Source organism: Lissotriton helveticus, chromosome 2_1 (assembly GCF_964261635.1).
Source record: "Lissotriton helveticus chromosome 2_1, aLisHel1.1, whole genome shotgun sequence".
NCBI classification, from domain to species: Eukaryota; Metazoa; Chordata; class Amphibia; order Caudata; family Salamandridae; genus Lissotriton; species Lissotriton helveticus.
In genome coordinates, this window is record NC_136059.1 from 506162299 (window position 1) to 506180845 (window position 18547).

Genomic DNA, 18547 nt, shown 5'->3' on the forward strand with positions numbered 1-18547 from the left:
CGTTTGACCCAGGACCTGCTGACCTTCAGGAGACATCTCAAGACCTGGCTGTTCGACCAGTAGCTGCTCCCCCCTCCCCTCAGCGCCTTGAGACGCTCACGGGTGAGTTGAGCGCTCTACAAATGTCTGATTGATTGATTGGCAACGTGCATGCTTGCACAGGCCCTCTGTGGAAAGAGAGAGGTGGTAAGCTGCCATGGAGCCCTCCTCCACTCACTAACCAATGTATGTATTCAACAGGAGCAAAGAATCAGAGGAGAGTAAGGCCTGAATTGGCCTCCAGAGACAGACTTTGCTAGACAGAGGGGTAAAACCAATTCCCTTAATGGATTTATAATCAATCAATCATTTGCAAAGCGCACTACATATCCGCAAGGGTCTCAAGGAGTGTGGGGGGGCGCTACTGATCGTACAGCCAGGTCTCTTGAGTATCCACCTGAAGGTCAGCAGGTCTTGGGTCTGCCGTTGTCCAGTAGGGTTCTGATGTCGTCGGTGGTGGCGATGAGGGCAGTCTCGGTGCTGTGGTTGCTGCAGAACCCGGCCTGGGAAGGGTCCTGGATTCTGTTTTCTTCGAGGTATCGGGTTAGCTGTCTGTTGACGATTTTCTCGATGACCTTAGCCGGGAAGGGGAGCAGAGAGATGGGCCGGATGTTCTTGAGGTCTCTTGGGTGTCCCTTAGGTTTTCTGAGTAGGGCGTTGATCTCGGCGGGTTTCCAGCTCTCTGGGAAGGTCGGGGTCTCAAGGGAGAGATTGATAACGTTGTGCAGGTGGGGTGCGATGGAACTGCTTGCTTTGTTGAAGACGTGGTGCGGGAATGGGTCTGACAGGGAGCTGGAGTGGATTGTGCTCATGGTCTTGATGGTGTCATTGACGCTCACGCTGGCCCAGGCAAGCAGGGGGTCGTGGCTGATGGTGTGCGGAGGGTGTGCGTACTTGTCTGTTGGGGCTGTCTGGGTGTTGAAGCTGTCGTGGATGTCTGCTATCTTGTGGTGGAAGATGGTGGTGAGGGAGTCGCACAGGGCTTGCGACGGCAGAATGTCGTTGGAGTTGGAGAGTTCCTTCACGATGTTGAAGAGCTCCTTGCTATTGTGTGCATTGTTGTCAAGGTGGTCTTTGAAGGAGGTCCTCTTGGCCGCGCTGATGAGGTGGTGGTGGTTGCGGATGGTGTCCTTGTGTGCTGTGTGGCTCTCCGGAGTTTGTTCACTGTGCCATTCCTTCTCTAATTTCCAGCAGGCTTGTTTGGAGGCAAGGAGTTATGGGGTGAACCAGCTGTCCCTCTTGCTGGTGTCTCTGTGGGGGGGTTTCTTCAGCAAGGTGAGGGTGTTAGTGCAGTCCTCAATCCAGCGTCTGAGGCTGTGGGCAGCGTCGTCGGTGTTGGAGGGTTCAGTGGGTGGGCTGAGAGCGAGGTTTGCATGTAATTGGTCTTCGGTGATTTTGCTCCAGCAGCGGCGGGAGATCTTTTGGGTGTGGTGGTGTGTGGTGGGTTTCTGGAAGTCGAAGTGGATGCAGCGGTGGTCGGTCCAGAGGAGTTCGGTGGTGTCGCTGACGGAAACGTGCGGGCTTGAGGAGAAGACGGGGTCACGCTTGTGGCTGGCGGAGTGGGTGGGAGTTGTGACGAGTGGCTTCAGTCCGAGGTTGGATAGGTTATCGAACAGGGTTGTGGAGTTGTTGTCGTTGTGGCCGGCGGCGTGGGTGGGCATTGTGACGAGTTGCTTCAGTCCGAGGTTGGCAAGGTTATCGAACAGGGTTGTTAAGTTGTTGTCGTTGTTGTTCTCAAGGTGAAAGTTCAGGTCTCCGAGGAGGATGTAGTCGGTGGAGGTCAGGGCGTGCGTGCTGATGAAGTCAGCGATGGAGTTGCTGAACTGGGGACAGGGTCCGGGGGGTCAGTAGACTAGGATGCCTCTGAAGGTCGAGTTAGGGTCTGTGTGGATCTGGAAGTGCATGTGTTTGGCGGTGCTGAGTGCGTTGTCGGTGCTAGTCGAGACCCTGATGCTGTTCTTGTGGACGATGGTGATTCCTCCTCCGAATCCGTTGGTGCGGTCTCTGCAGGTGATCTTGTAGCCGTCTCGGATGGCTATGGCGATGTCGGGTGCGGAGGAGTCGTTCAATCAGGTCTCTGTCAGGAAGGCGACGTCCGGGGATGTTGCGTTGAGCAGGTCCCAGAGCTCGACGGCGTGTTTGCGTGCGAAGCGGGTGTTCAGTAATATGCATCGGAGGTGGTTGGGGTCTTTTTTGGCGGGTGGTTCGTCGATACTGAGGCTGGTATAGGAGCAGTTCCTGCAGGTGAAGGGACCTTGTGTGTATTTCGGGGCGGCCTTGAAGCAGGTGTGGGTCCATCCGGAGTTGAGAGCGTGCAGAGTGCTGGCGTCGTAGTGGCGGCGGTCGTTGGGGAGGGTGCGGGGGGCCAGGGGTTCTGGCACTGGGCGCGGTCCAGGCTCAGCGGCTGGCATATATGGGGAGGTGGGAGGGAGGAGCAGCTGGGAGGTGGGGGCAGCGAATGGGCAGTCAGGGGGACGGGCCCGCTGAGGGCACAAAAAACGAGGGAAAACGAATGTCACAGAAGGCAAGAGGGCACAGAAATACAGGGAGAAAATGAGTGGCACAGAAGGCAAAAAGGGCACAAGAATACAGGGGCAGCTGAGAAATAGAAGGCAAAAACGGGCAGAGAGGCACGGAGTAGCGAGGGGAACAGAAGGGAAAACCGGGCTGAGGGACACAGGGCAGCGAGGGGTAGAGAAGGAAAAACCGGGCAGCGAGGGGTAGAGAAGGAAAAACTGGGCAGAGACACGGGGGCAGCGAGGGGTACAGAAGGAAAAACCGGGCTGAGAGACACGGAGAAGCGAGGGGAACAGAGGGAGGAAAACAGGCATGGACCACAAACAGGCAGCGGGGGAAGACAGAACAACAACAGTCACAGACACAACAATGAAATACAGGCAATACAATAAAACAATAAAGCGGAAGATGAACAAACCTACGGCCTACCACTGGCCACAAGGGATGTGGTGTAGGTGGTAGCCTGCGGGTGGTGGAGGGCCTCGAGCTTCCTCAGCAGCGGCAGCTGGGGCAGGGACACACAGGCGGTGCTGTGCGGAGGGGGAGTGACCTAACTGCTGGGGTCAAGGGTCCAGACAGAGGGTATAGTCCAGACAGAGATTTTCAAACTAAAAGCATCTCTGCTGAATAGGCAGCTAGTGTAGAGTGGGTACGAGATGTTTGACAGAGGTCCTTAGAAAAAGATTGAGGACAACGCAAACCTCTGTATTATGAACTTCATGCAGGTTGTTTAAAAGACAAGCAGGGAGACGGGCGTAAAGGGAGTTGGAATAATCAATTTGTGAAGAAATCTCAGCCTGGACTGTACTTTTCTATATAGACATGGGCAGATAAGGAAGGGTTTAAAAATGAATTGAAGTAAAGCAAAACATTTGGCTGGCACCATTGTGATTTTGAGTGTAAATGGTACCCCAGAATCAAACACCTAGATTTCAAACATAAAACGTAGGAGATGGTTGAGGCCCCAGGTCCTGAGTCCATCAATACAAACACCAGCTGAAACAGCAGGATCTTAATCTTGTCTGATTTAGTTTCAGAAAGCTTGCATTCATCCATTTTACTAAAGCCCTCATACATGTAGAGAAACGTTTTGCACAACGACATTCTAGGTGTCTTCAGCAATTATCATGTTGAAGAAACCAAACGGTCTAATCAGCGTTGCCAGATGGGCTATATAAATGTTAAAGAGTGTCGGACTAAGCGATGATCCATAAGGTATGCTGCAAGGGAAGCTGAAATTGTCCGATTAAAATGGAGCTATAAAGACACAGTCAGATCTTTCTGAGTAAAGGGCTTAATCCAGTCCAAGGCACGATCAGAGACTCTGATGCTCATAAACTGTTCATTAAGTACAGAATGTGCCAATATGTTGAGGAGTCTGAAAGGACTACCATGGCAGAGCAGTTTTGGTCCAAAATAGCTCAAATGTCCTCCACCACAGGAAGAAGAGCTGTTTCAGTGCTGAGATGATCTAAAATCAGACTTTGCTACATCTAATAGCTAGTTTTCTTCTAAATAAGATGTCAACTGAGCACTGACATAACGTTCTTAGTTTGGAAAGCTAATTAAGAGACAAGTAAAAAGTTGGAAAGGACAGGTATGTCTCAAGATGTTTTTTTGGGGAGTGGGCCTATAAAATCTGCAACAGTCAAGGACTGGTTGCAGATTTTCAGGAGATTAGGTGCTAAAATATCTTTAGCAGAGGCTACAATCCAGGGGAGGGTGGGGGGGGGCAAGGATCTGAGAGTGAGACCGATTCTATCGTATTCGTTAAGGATCCTAAAGTGTTGATGTACATAAGAAGGAATTCTGCCAAGCGAATCCCGGGGTTACAAAGATTAACTGAAGTATCATACAGTATCTGAACTCAGTACTCTGTGTATCATTCCCAGACAGAACAGTTTATTATTATTTTATTGCTACAAGATAGCATTTCTTTTAAACAAAGTAACCATGTAGGAACTTTAAAACAGTTGCTGTAATGTATAATTTTATTTTTTATTGTCAGCCTGTACTTGCCATATTTAGGAAGCAGAATCATGTTGTCTTTTTTCTACTTTTTTAATTTATATTTATTTTGCATATGCTTGTTAAGCGTTGGTGCATACTTTTATTATGGATAGGTAAGTGGGGAAATGAACGGATTCATGACTGCGAGGATGAGTGACTGAATCCATCTGTGATGAGTTAATACTTGCGTAAATTCACCAGCGATTGAAGAGGCATTTTCATTTCTAAGCCAGACCTATTGGCATTTACAAAGTTTGTTTTCATGGTGGAGTCATCTTGTGTTTTTGGTCAAGTATACTAGACAGCGCATGAGCTATCAGTTTCAAGGCGTATTTTAGCTTACCAACTACACAGAGGAGCTTGGAGTCCACACATTGCTTACCATTCGTTGGATTTCTTGTCACTCTTATGTACCTGTTTCTTATAAATGTCCCTGCTTGTCAGTATTGTGGTTTCCCCCAACGGTGCGCTGCCACTTTACCGTTGCTTTCATTGGTGGCATCTCTGTTTCCACTGCTTAATTTTCAAGCACTACTTTTCCTTTTCTGTTAAGCACTCCATGAGAGTGCATGTGTTTTCAAGCTGGCTCCCTCATGTAAATCTCTTCCTGTACTCTCTGTTTTGCTCTCTGTCGCCCTAGTATTTCTCCCCACCCCTTCTCGGTTGCTCGCCCATGTACATCTCCCTGTTGCCTCCCTGCACCCCCTGTATTGCTTGACCCACCTGCCGCCTGGTGCGTGCACCTACTGAATGAGGAACAGCACCAGGCCTGGCTCTAGCGGGGGGGGGCTGGGTGGGCCAGGCCCACCCAAACATGAGCCTGGACCACCCAAACATGAACCATGGCCCTGACGTCAGGAGGGCAACAGCAAATGGCCGCAGAAATTAAAACGTTCATTTGAACTTTATTTTTCTTATTTTTCTAGAAGTTGCGTGATTGGGCCTGGGCTTTTTCTCACAGGCACCCCCAATCACGCATCTCCTTTTAGGAAGGTGGGTTGTGTCCCCGCCCACTTGTGCAGGTACAGGGGCATGGCGAAGGGGAGAAATCCTCTTTGGCACCGGGTAATGTGTGCGCACTGTCCTACTGCGTGGATATTTCAGCGCTGGAGAAAAGAAGTTTGTTGATCCAGATTCACCTTTCCTGGCTCCTTCAGCTGTTTATGGGATCGGGCTGTGCCACAGAGTTTGAACGGAGCAGTTAAAAGAATGTGTGGCTATTGTTCCTTTTTTTTAAAATCTGCAAAGGCCCAGCTAGATGTATGCTTCGAGGATGTGTGTATATTAGTTATTTTTTTTTAAATCTATGAGGGCCCAGCATGACACATACTTCGTGTATGCTGTGTATATTTTATATTGTTGTATCGTTATCATGAGGGATGCAAGACACAACTACTAAAATGTCCAGATAACTCTGGTGATTAATGATCCTGCTGGAGAGCAATACTTTGTCTGTTCCTAATTTTTAAATGCAGATAAACTGTATTCATGTGGATAGCTCAGTGGGTTACTTGCAGTACAGACGTTACAATCCTAAAATAGGACAGTGACCTATGAATTGACATCAAAGAGCTGCATGCAAACATGAATGGTATAATTAGAACTTATTTAATTTGGTGTTGCAATATAGTTAGAATTTACCCTGTCTTTCATTACTCTAATGTTGCTATAAAGAGTTTGTTTTGGCAGATATACATTTTAATCAGTAAAGCCAACTCCGCACCACTGGGGTATGCTTTTAAGTCCTGTGTTTGTGCTTCTCCAGACCAAACCCTCTTAAAACATGCTGCCCACCAGTATGGATGACATGTTATACCTACACCTTGTAATCCTCATTGGCTTATGTGGCATTCCCTATAGACTGATTTACATACTTGTATGATTCATTGTCTCTGCATGATGTAAGTACTGTGACAACCTACACTATGAGTAGCGCTATACAACAAATGAAATCGAATATGAGAGGGGGGCTACAGAGAGATGAAGGACACTGTTGGTGGGTGACAATTAGGGAATCCGAGGAGGAGGTCATGGGGGCTACGGAAAGATGAAGTGCACTGTTGGAGGTGAGGAAGTCTGAGGAGGAGGTGATGAGGGGGAGAGGCTATGTAGTGATGAGGGGCACTGGTGGTGGGTGGCAATTAGGGAATCCGAGGTGGTGGTCAGAGGAGGAGAGGCTATGGAGCAATGAGGGGCACTGGTAAAGGGGGGCAATTAGTGAATCAAGGCGGAGGTCATGGGGGGAGGGTGGGAGATACAGGGAGATGAGGGACACTGGTGGAGGGTAGTATCGAGGGAGACTGAGGAGGAGGTCATGAGGGGTAGGGGCTATGGAGAGATTGTGAGGGGCACTGTTGGAGGGTCGCAGTGAGGGCATACGAGGAGGTGGTAATGAGGGGGAGGGGCTTTGGGCCGATGAGGGTCACTGTTGGAGGATGGAAGTGAGGGAATCCGAGAAGGAGGTCATTGGGGGAGGGGCTACGGAGGGATGAGGGGCACTGTTGGAGGGTGGCAATGAGGGAATCCAAGGAGGAGGTCAATAGGGGGAGAGGCTATGGGGCGATGAGAGGCACTGGTGGAGGGTGGCAATGAGGGATTCCAAGGAGGAGGTCATAAGGAGGAGGGCCTTTGGAGAGAGGAGGGTGCAGTTGGAGGGTGGTACTGAGGGGATTCGAGGACAAAGTCATTAGGGGGAGGGGCTTTGGAGAGATGAATGGCACTGTTGGAGGGTAGCAGTGAGGGAATCCGAGGAGGAGGTCATTGGGGGAGGGTGGGAGATACGGAGAGATGACGGGCACTGGTGGAGGGTGGTAGTAAGGGAGTCTGAGGAGGAGGTCATGAGGAGTAGGGGCTACAGAAAGATGGAGTGCACTGTTGGAGCATGGTAGTAAAGGTATCTACAGAGAAAGAGGTTAGTGGTGGGGCGCCAATAAATAACTCTCCACATGCTCTGTATACACACAGAAGCAATCCTTGTATCTTGGTGACTGTTTGCAAGTAGATATGATGTAATCTATGGCTTGTAGACTACCTCCAGAAGCGACAAATTGTGCCGGCAGTGGCCCACCCGAAAGCACCCTTGGCCCACCCAAATAAAAATTCCTGGAGCCGGGCCTGAACAGCATTCGCGTCAAAGGCCTTTAAAAAAATTTGTCAGGCTACACAGCTTCGGGGATGCTGTGCAGTGTGGTTGAAAACCATTGGCAATCCCAATAGGTCACAAAGGAGAGAATAGGTTTTGCCAGTACTTTTTTTAAATTTATTTTAACCATCTTTTTTTTTTTACGTTAACAACACAATATGCAGGCCAGCACATGCCAGCCGAAGTAACACAGTGATGCAAGCAGTAATCCCACCGGTGAGTATACATTTGCCGTACAATCTTGCTCGGATCAGGAGGGACAGGTTCTGTACAGATTAGAAACAAAGAACTAATTTGAACAACAATCCATATCACAGCAGTTGTGCAACGACCTTCGCAAGGTAGTGAGCGGAGCTTCCTCTGCAGTATGGACGCCCTTTGCCTGTTCGTATAACAGGTCATTGAAGAAGAGGTGGGTAATATAATGGAAAGCAGGCTCGGAGACAGCTTGATATTTTGTGGAAAACTTCAGTTAACTGTATTGAATTAAAGGAGCCCACGTCCTGACGATCCTCTCCCCATCAGTTCCCAACCCCAACTGGCTGAGTTGGAGTTGGCAACCATGGTGACGAAACACAGAACATGCATCTAAGTACAAACATAAATACATAGACACTTCAGGGCAACAGGACCCCCCACCCCACAGTTAGCATGCATCCCGCAAATAACACACTAGACACCAGTGTTAGATTGGGAAGAAACTGCTGCAGGTTTATTTTATTACATACAACGTTATGTAATCATAGTGGGTTATCTTACGGGCAATCCAAGGGCAGGCCGCATTCTCGCCACCTGCCCGCCTGATGACCCAGGCAGCACCGTGGCGAACCACCATGTGCTGCCCCTTATGGTAAACATAATACTCACGCGCCTTGCGGGGCGTACTAGGCAAACCCCCGGTTGCACAGGCCCACAACCGCCCGAAGGACAAATGGGGCGCCGACACGTGTTCCCGGAACCTCCCATGAGGCCCCAGGTCTTAGGCTCTGGCACCCCTATGTGCCCGCTGAGGTCCAGTGCTGAACTTCTCTGCTTCCGGATTGCCCTGTAACTCCGCCACAGCCCGGCCGGCGGCAACCGTCGCCGGACGGGCCCCCCACTACTTAGTCTCCTTCCTACCTGCAACCTTTGTACGTATGTCTTTCAAATAACCTTTCTCAGTTAGAAGTGCATCCTTATAACCGGGCAGCTTCCTGCCGGTCAGAAGGAAGGTCCCTCCCACAAGAGGGCAGAGAACCTATCCCCGTAAAAATAGGCCGAAGCTGTTACCCAAAACATTCTTGCCGACCAAAGCCAGTCAAGCTGACATAGAAGGTCTATGTAGATCCTCCGCTGTGCACACTTTATTTACAAAAGACTGAAGGGTTGATGCTATCCCTCTGCGCTAGGAAGTTATGCCGCTGAGTTCCATATGGATCATACTCTGACCCCCGTTAGAAGCTTGTAGCACACCCTGTCATCTCTAACATAACTGTGAGATATGCAGCATAACCTACATATTTAACGTTAATGCCTGCACAGGCATCTCACCTATTCCAAGGCACACGGCATTAGTAAGCCCAAGATATCTGTCAGTCCACGAGAGCCGGGGGGGTCATGTACTCCTGCTGCACTCGAGCCTCGTACACATACAACTGCCAACAACGCTTGCTTGATTCCTGTTAAACAGACATTGTCGCCGGCTAAGGCCCAGACACAACTGCTTCAGGGTGAGGCTGGCGTACACTGTGCTTTAGTTAAACGCTTGTGCTTCTATACTCGAAGAATACAGGCGATTATAGTAGGGATAAATACCAAAGTATTATAATAAATAACTAGTGAGGTGTACCTCCCATAGATATAACAGGATTATACAGCTGGCTCAACAAGCCCTCTTGAGTTTCGCCTGGAAACTGCATAGTCCATGCTACCTCAAGATAGCTTGTCTAAAGTTGACTTACAACCACCCACGTAAGGGATTGCTTGGACTGGTGCAAGGTGCCTCCAGGAATTGGAGACATCAAACATCAGGCCAACAGCTCACATTGGGAGGGGCTCCATGGGAATCTAAGGATACTCCAGTATACTCACGAGCCTGTTCCGGCACAGGCCAGGGGAGCCCAGCCACACGTAAACGTGTTTGTGACGCCGAGTGTCCCATACCTGTAAGAAACACACTGAGCAAAGCCACCCCCCCTCCGAGTGAAACAAGCAAAAGGGGTGAGAAGTTACCAGACAGAACAATCAGATCCCCCGCCAAAGCTGGGAAAAATGTGAGGGCCACTTCCCAATGAGCACCACAGGCAAAACGCCCTGACGGCAAGTATGGAAAATGTATAATTTAAGGTGGCCAGGAACTTATCGCACAGCAGTAACAGCTGCAAAAAGGTATTGGAGCGCTTTACAGGAGCTCCAGGACACATTCATTGTGTTATGATGCTTTGCCCAGAATCACAGAATGTCGAGTGTGCCCGCCGAGACACGAACCCGTTTCCCCAGTTCCGAGGTCGGCCACCCTAGCCGTTAGGCCACATTCTCTCCCCGAATCGGATGGATATATTTTCATATTACTATGCCCGATGTATGGGACCGCTACCCTGAGCGCCTAGTCCATACACGTTGCTGGCACGGGGAGGTAATTGTGATTGCCAAGAGACAGCGGTGGAGTCCACGACCCTTCGGCTCAAACTGTGGTCTCCGGCATCACAGTCGGCGATCTAGCCGATTCCGTTGTAGCCCCGAAGACCTGATCCGCCGAGGCAAGCTGGCCTTGCAAAGTGCTACTCACCGCGACCTGGGCACCCTCCTCCCCACGACATGAAGGGTTTGTGTCTCAGGAGGACTCGGGCGAGAGGCTCAGATCTCCCGGAGGAGGAGGTCTGCCACGGGACAGACACCCCCCCCCCCGCCACGACAGCCTGACCCGCCTGATTGGGGACGAAGTGGGACCGCGCCTCCCGCTCGGGCCCGCTGCCGGGTGCCGATAGCAGCCTGGATATACCATGGCAATATGCCTACAAGGCAAACGGAGTTCAAAAACACCTATGTTGGTGCTGCCTGAACCTGCCCCTACCCTATCCCCATAACTCTCCCCATACCTGGGGTCGAGCCACACAACGTCGGACCAGAATAGCAGGGTCCCAGGGGGGGGGACGGAGCTAATGACGCTGGCCCCTAATTAGCTATGCCGAGGCACGGCCCGAGGGCACCAAGGCAGCAGGGACCCGCCACCTGGAATTCGACACCCCCATGCCTCCGGTGTTGAGATTGCAGGTACTCACATAAGGGAGATGCCAGGAATCGACTTGGGGCCTCATACATGCTAAGCATGCACTCGACCACTGAACCCGAGGAAGAAGCTGAACGGACTAAAATGTGCCCCACGAGGAAGCGGCCTCCATCTGTTGCGCGACCGTCTGCCGAGCACCCACGAGTGTATGTGGCACACGCTGTCCCCTTCGAGAATTCTACCAACCACGCAACATCGAGTATAAGTGTATTGTAACCGACAGCCTATGAGAACACATCTTGAAAATTGCCCTATTGGGCTGGCCAATGACCCAAACATACTCATTTCCTCAAGCTCCGCTGTGTTCTGTGCACAGAGTATGAGCCCGCCAAAACGTTTTTTTACTAATCATACAGCACGGAGAAAACACCTTTGACAGTGGTTATCCAGAAATCACCAGTAAAAGAGTGGGGACAGGAACACTAAACCAATGTCCACATGAACATATCTAAGTGACCTGGACAAATCGAGTTTACTACCTAGTTTGCCATGAATTGTAGTATCCCAGAGCATAGAATGCCCAGCGTTCTGATGCGCAAACGATACCGTACTGATAGCGGCATTCAACCCTGGACAGCGAGGCCTCCACTGAGTGGCCTCCGCCAGGCACGTCAGCCCCCCTGCCGCCCCAAACATGCCACGATACGGAGTCCAAAAATGGCGCCAGCCTCTAAGCCCGGCCCCCCGCCGCCGCCCGCACCAAGACCGACGGAGCAGGAGAGTTTCTGCAGCGCCAGCTACTCACTCCCGTGCCACAACCACCTGGCGAACTAAGCAACACCGGCGATGCCTGTAAGTAGTGGGGAAGACCACACCGCAAGCGGCCGGAAACCAGCTCGAGCTGCGGGCAATTTCCCCACCGGACACCCGTCCCTTGCCCTGCCCCCTGCCCAACTCCCGGGCGAGGCCCACAAAGAATTAAATCTGACCGGGGCCAACCCGAGGCCACGTAGGCACAGGGTCCCTCCGGGGCATGGCCCATCAGAGAAACGCAGCGGGGTGGGCAGAAAGCAGACTAACCTTCAAACCACGCGACTCTGGCACATCGGGACGGCTCCCTAGTAAAGGGCAGACGGTGATCAACGGCATGTCCGGCGCCGAAAATGTGTGTCCCCCCGCGAGGACACTACGACGCGTCCGGTGCGGCAAAGAGGCAGAGAAGATGGCGAGGGGGGCTTAAGTACCCCTCGCCCTGCCTGTCGCACCGGACGTGCCCACTCAGCTCCTCCCAGCTCCCTTCGGGACTCCGCCTGCCCAGGGGAGAAGAGAGGCTAGAGAGGGGTGGGGGGAAGCCCTCTGTGTCTAAGGGGCCGCCCTCCTGATGGCCACTGCGTGGCCTCAGGCAGCCGCAGAGTGCATGCTAGGTAAGAGCTAGCATCAGTGATGGAAGTGGGCGGGGACGGAAGGGCACGGCGTGCCCTTACTTCTAAAAAATTGTTCAGTCCGTTCCCCTACTTCTTGCCTTCAAAAAAGCGTCCCGGGACGGCAAGAATAGTCCAACTTTAAAATGATAACTTTTTTCATTCCGCTTCCAGGGGCTGCTCGCACTTCTCCGTTGTACTCCAGAGGCTGCGCAGCAGCCCCCGCCCCCCCCCCCCCTGAGCTCGCACAGACCGAGGGCAGGCCATTGTCATTCCGATTGAGGCAGATTAGCCCCTTTAGAATGACAATGCGCCCGCCCTCTGCCTTTAACATATCAAGTGCCCCTGAGATCGGAGTTGGTGATTAGAGAGGAGCTTTCCCCAAGCAGAGTACTGTGGGGATCTTGACACCTTTGTCAATGTTGTACACGGTGTGAAGTGAACTGGGCAGGAGCAGTGACCAAGCAGAAGAGGCGACAGGAAAGGAGAGGTACTAGGGCAGGAGAGGTGTCGGGGCAGGAGAATTGACAGGGCAGGAGAGGTGACAGGGCAGGAGAGGTGACGGGCAGGAGAGGTGACAGGGCAGGAGAGGTGACGGGGCAGGGGAGGTGACAGGGCAGGGGAGGTGACGGGTTTGAGAGGTGACGGGCACGAGAGGTGACGGGCACGAGAGGTGACGGGGCAGGGGAGGTGACGTGGCAGGGGAGGTGACGGGCACGAGAGGTGACGGGGCAGGAGAGGTGACGGGGCAGGAGAGGTGACTGGGCAGGGGAGGTGACGGGGCAAGAGAGGTGACGGGCAGGAGAGGTGACGGGGCAGGAGAGGTGACGGGGGAGGTGACGGGGCATGAGCTCGAGCAGTAACCGGGCGTGAGCGGTGAAAGGACAGGAGCGGTGAAAGGACCAGGAGCGGTGAACAGGACAGGAGCAGAGAACAGGACAGGAGCAGAGAACGGGACAGGAGCAGGGAACGGGACAGGAGCAGGGAACGGGACAGGAGCAGGGAACGGGACAGGAGCAGGGAACGGGGCAGGAGCAGGGAACGGGGCAGGAGCAGGGAACGGGGCAGGAGCAGTGAACGGGGCAGGAGCAGTGAACGGGGCAGGAGCAGTGAACGGGGCAGGAGCAGTGAACGGGGCAGGAGCAGTGAGCGGGGCAGGAGCAGTGAGCGGGGCAGGAGAGGAGAAGGGGCAGGAGAGGAGACGTGATAGGAGAGGCGACAGGGCAGGAGAGGTGACTGGGCAGGAGAGGTGATGGGGCAGGGCAGGTGACGGGGCGGGGAGGTGACGGGGCAGGGGAGGTGACGTGGCATGAGCTAGAGCAGTAACCGGACGTGAGCGGTGAAAGAACAGGAGCGGTGAAAGGAAAGGGGCGGTGAATGGGGCAGGAGCGGTGAACAGGACAGGAGCAGTGAACGGGACAGGAGCAGTGAACGGGGCAGGAGCAGTGAACGGGGCAGGAGCAGTGAAAGGGGCAGGAGCAGTGAAAGGGGCAGGAGCAGTAAACGGGGCAGGAGCAGTGAACGGGGCAGGAGCAGTGAACGGGGCAGGAGTAGTGACGGGGCAGGAGCAGTGACGGGGCAGGAGCAGTGACGGGGCAGGAGCAGTGACTGGGCAACAGCAGTGACTGGGCAGGAGCAGTGACTGGGCAGGAGAAGTGACTGGGCAGGAGAGGAGACGGGGCAGGAGAGGAGACGGGGCAGGAGAGGAGAAGGGGCAGGAGAGGAGAAGGGGCAGGAGAGGAGACGTGATAGGAGAGGCGACAGGGCAGGAGAGGTGACGGGGCAGGGGAGGTGACGGGGCAGGGGAGGTGACGGGGCAGGGGAGGTGATGGGGCAGGGGAGGTGACGTGGCATGAGCTAAAGCAGTAATCGGGCGTGAGCGGTGAAAGAACAGGAGCGGTGAAAGGAAAGGGGCGGTGAATCGGGCAGGAGCGGTGAACAGGACAGGAGCAGTGAACGGGACAGGAGCAGTGAACGGGGCAGGAGCAGTGAACGGGGCAGGAGCAGTGAATGGGGCAGGAGCAGTGAACGGGGCAGGAGCAGTGAACGGGGCAGGAGCAGTAAACGGGGCAGGAGCTGTGAACAGGGCAGGAGCAGTGAACGAGGCAGGAGCAGTGAATGAGGCAGGAGCAGTGAACGAGGTAGGAGAGATGGCGGGACAGGAGAGGTGACGGGGCAGGAGAAGGGACGGGGCAGGAGAAGGGACGGGGCAGGAGAAGGGATGGGGCAGGGGAGGTGACGGGGCAAGGGAGGTGACGGGGCATGAGTTAGAGCAGTAACGGGGCGTGAGCGGTGAAAGGACAGGAGCAGTGAAATGACAGGAGCGGTGAAAGGACAGGAGCGGTGAAAGGACAGGAGCGGTGAAAGGGCAGGAGCGGTGAAAGGGCAGGAGCAGTGAACAGGGCAGGAGCGGTGAAAGGACAGGAGCAGGGAACAGGACAGGAGCGGTGAACAGGGCAGGAGCGGTGAACAGGGCAGGAGCGGTGAACAGGGCAGGAGCGGTGAACAGGGCAGGAGCGGTGAATGGGGCAGGAGCGGTGAACGGGGCAGGAGCGGTGAACAGGACAGGAGCGGTGAACAGGACAGGAGCGGTGAACCGGACAGGAGCAGTGAACAAGACAGGAGCAGTGAACAGGACAGGAGCAGTGAACAGGACAGGGGCAGTGAACGAGGCAGGAGCAGTGACGAGGCAGGAGCAGTGACGAGGCAGGAGCAGTGACGGGGCATGATAGGTGACGGGGCAGGAGAGGTGACGGGGCAGGAGAGGTGACGGGGCAGGAGAGGTGACGGGGCAGGAGAGGTGACGGGGCAGGAGAGGTGAGGTGAAGAGGCAGGAGAGGTGACGGGGCAGGAGAGGTGACGGGGCAGGAGAGGTGACGGGGCAGGAGAAGTGACGGGGCAGGAGAAGTGACGGGGCAGGAGAGGTGACGGGGCAGGAGAGGTGACGGGGCATGAGCTAGAGCAGTAACCGGGCGTGAGCGGTGAAAGGACAGGAGCGGTGAAAGGACAGGAGCGGTGAAAGGACAGAAGCGGTGAAAGGGGCAGGAGCAGGGAACAGGACAGGAGCGGTGAACAGGGCAGGAGCGGTGAACAGGGCAGGAGCGGTGAACAGGGCAGGAGCGGTGAACAGGGCAGGAGCGGTGAACAGGGCAGGAGCGGTGAACAGGGCAGGAGAAGGGAACAGGGCAGGAGAAGGGAACAGGGCAGGAGAAGTGACGGGCCAGGAGAAGGGAGGGGGCAGGGGAATTGACGAAGCAGGAGTGTTGATCGAGCATGAGCAGGAGTACTGACTGGACTGGAGCAGTGAAAGCGCAGGAGCAGGTGTTTCCCAGGGCGACTGGAAGGGTAGGGGGCCAGTTTAGTTTGGGGGGACCGGTTTTGTACAAGTGCAGGAGTTTTAAAAACACTGCAAAGTTCTTTGTATATTCAGCAGGTTTCGGTCAACAATACAAGTGCCAAGATAACTTTGGTGATCAATGTACCTGCTGGAGAGAGATGGGAGCATGTTTTGTCTAGTGGCTGTTTTACTCATCTAAGGTAGTGCAGAGTGGTAATATGCCTGCTGCAAAGAACATGTACCATGCATATCAAAGAGCAATATGTTATGTGCATAGTTCAGTGGGTACTGCTTTGTGTTCACTTCCCGAATGAAAGGACACTTGAATACATATGGCCTGGCAGTCCGGGCTGGACTGTTCAGATTGGGTGCAGGATCAAGACTGATTTGCATATGGCTCGGTCAAAACTGGAATGGCATGGAGAGCAAAAAACGATGGATTTAAGCCCAGATCTCTGAACTGGGGTGAATGTATGACATTGTTCTGCCTTCTGTCCATCAATTGTTCTTTTTGCATTTGTCACCCCGAGTGGGACAGGTATGCTCAGACAATAGTCCCGTGCTCTCCATGCCACTGGAATCAAGCTATCCTGGTTGATGAGGGCTGAAATCCCGAAACCGGTCCTAGGATGCTTGATTCAGGTACAGGGAGGACCTGGCCTGGCAGTTCGGGCTGGACTGTTCTCATTGGGTGCAGGATCAAGACTGATTTGCATATGGCTGGGTCCAAACTGGAATGGCATGGTGAGCAAAGAAACAATGGATTTCGGCCCAGATCTCTGTACTGGGGTGAATGTATGATATTGTTCTGGATTCTATCCACCAGTTGTTCTTTTTGCTATATTATGATTGAGCAGCTAGCTGGCTGACATGAATATGAAGGAGCCTTTGTGGGTTTCCTTGAGTCTAGATTCTCCTGAAGAGTCTCTTTCTCTTCTGAGCCCCACATGTGTACAAGAGGAGCCCTGTATTCATGACCTCAATGTTTGAGACAAAAAAGAATCATGGATTTCTGAACAATGAGAGTAAAAGCATTAAGGTAACATGTTGTTCCTGCTTATATTTCACATGCTTTACATAAACCTGTATTCCCTATGCGTGTTTGCTTTTTCCTGAATTAAACCTCAAATAAACATATCCATTCTTTTAATTAAATAATGTTATAAGCTGTAACTGGTCAGTGAAATGCTAAACGTACAAAAAATTGGCATGTTTTGCTATTTCTAGCCACACCCCTGACTCCGCCCACTGATTCAATCTTCGGTTATTCCCGCCCCCTGATTCTCCACCCACAGTTCCCCTACTTTTGTTTTCCCACTTCGACCACTGGCTAGCATGCACATGCACGTGAAAGAAGGATATGAAAGAAAGACTGACCAAACAATACTACCGTCATATAGCAGAGTATGCAAGTTTGCCAGTGCAGCTTGTTAACCAAGAATTTTGTTTATCCTTTTCGACTGCACAAAGCAAATCATTTCCCCCTGCCACCTCAGACATCAGCAAGAGAATTCGGGTTTCTCTTCCTGTGAGGTAATGGTTGCCAGAAGAGAGTACGCAGCAAAGAGTTGTCAGCTGGGAAGGAAGTCAGCGCTGGTCTCGAGGGGGGATGTTTTCCAGCAGGTTTACCCTCCTAATGCTTTTGCGAATGTTATAATCGGAAATATGTCCTAATTACCGGCCACTTTAAAAGTAAAAAAGAAAAGCTTTCTAACGTTCAGTCGGGTTTAGCTTTTAGCCGAAATATAGTGTTGCATGCGTACATGAACAGTCATTTGCGATGTCCTCGTTTGCTTTTTCTGACGAGAAATACCAGAAAGCAAAGTGTACAGAGATTGCATCTAGCTAACGTCTCGGATTGTGGCATATTCTGTCACTTCCTTTACTGTAGAGATCACACAGAGCAGCTGTCTACCGGAGGCCAGCTCCAGGCAACTCGTTCTCATTCAGTGCCCCGGTCAGTGATTTAAAGACGATGAATGTCTTCAAACTCCAGGCGCTGCAGGCCATTTTGAAATGTTCCCATCAAATAAACAAGAATGTGCAATGCAAATTAGGTCTCGCATTTGTTAAAGTTAGAGCTGTTGGCTTTGAAAATGACAGTGTTTTTTTCTTTTGTTTTCATATTTGCAGTGGGGTAATTATATTTGCATAGAGCTATTGCCATTTGTATAAATAAGCAAAAGTAAAAATTATAATTTTCAACGCCAACAGCTCTAACTTTAATAAATGCGAGACCTGTAAGGAATTAAAACGAGAACGAGAGAAAGGCGGTTAGGAAAAAGAACAACGGATAAAGAAGAGACAAGGGAAGAGAGAAGAAAGAAGGGCAAAACAATAAAGAAGGAGAGGAGAGCGAGAGAAAGGGGAAGAGGTACGAAGGAAAAGTGGAAAATAAACAGGTGGACAAATTAGTGGAGGGAAATATTAACTGCTTACAAGACCAACAAGGAACTGGACAAATATAGACCTTGGAGAAAAAGGAGCAGAAGGTGAAAGACGTAAGGGGAATGGAAAAGGGACAGAAACCGTGTGTCTTATTATAAAACATTATGAAGGGGAGGTCTGAGGAGAAGCTGTATTAAACGCGTGTCTCCTCGCCCTGCCAGTAAACCTGCCCTTGCCCCATCTCCAGTCCACAGCTCAGTAAATTGAGTACCGTTTCTTATTTCTCCCCACCTAAAGCACTGACTTCAAGTGATGGTAGGGATGTTACATCACAGAAAAGTACATCTGCAGTGTTTACATCACAGGTATGCGTCTCACACTTTTTTTGTAATGCACAAACTCAGTCTGGCCTTCAAGAAGAGATCATAAGTGGTGATAACAAAAAGACGGAGGGGTAAGAGAGACACACTGGAATAAGGAGTGAT

At 52.1% G+C, this 18547-nt stretch overlaps 1 protein-coding gene and 1 long non-coding RNA gene across 4 annotated transcripts in view; one reads left to right on the forward strand and one right to left on the reverse strand.

The window, feature by feature from the left end:
- RGS7BP (regulator of G protein signaling 7 binding protein) overlaps positions 1-18547 on the forward strand; it is an 887794-nt gene that overhangs the window by 221514 nt on the left and 647733 nt on the right. The window lies entirely within an intron of this gene.
- LOC144819402 (uncharacterized) overlaps positions 1-18547 on the reverse strand; it is a 179483-nt gene that overhangs the window by 120068 nt on the left and 40868 nt on the right. The window lies entirely within an intron of this gene.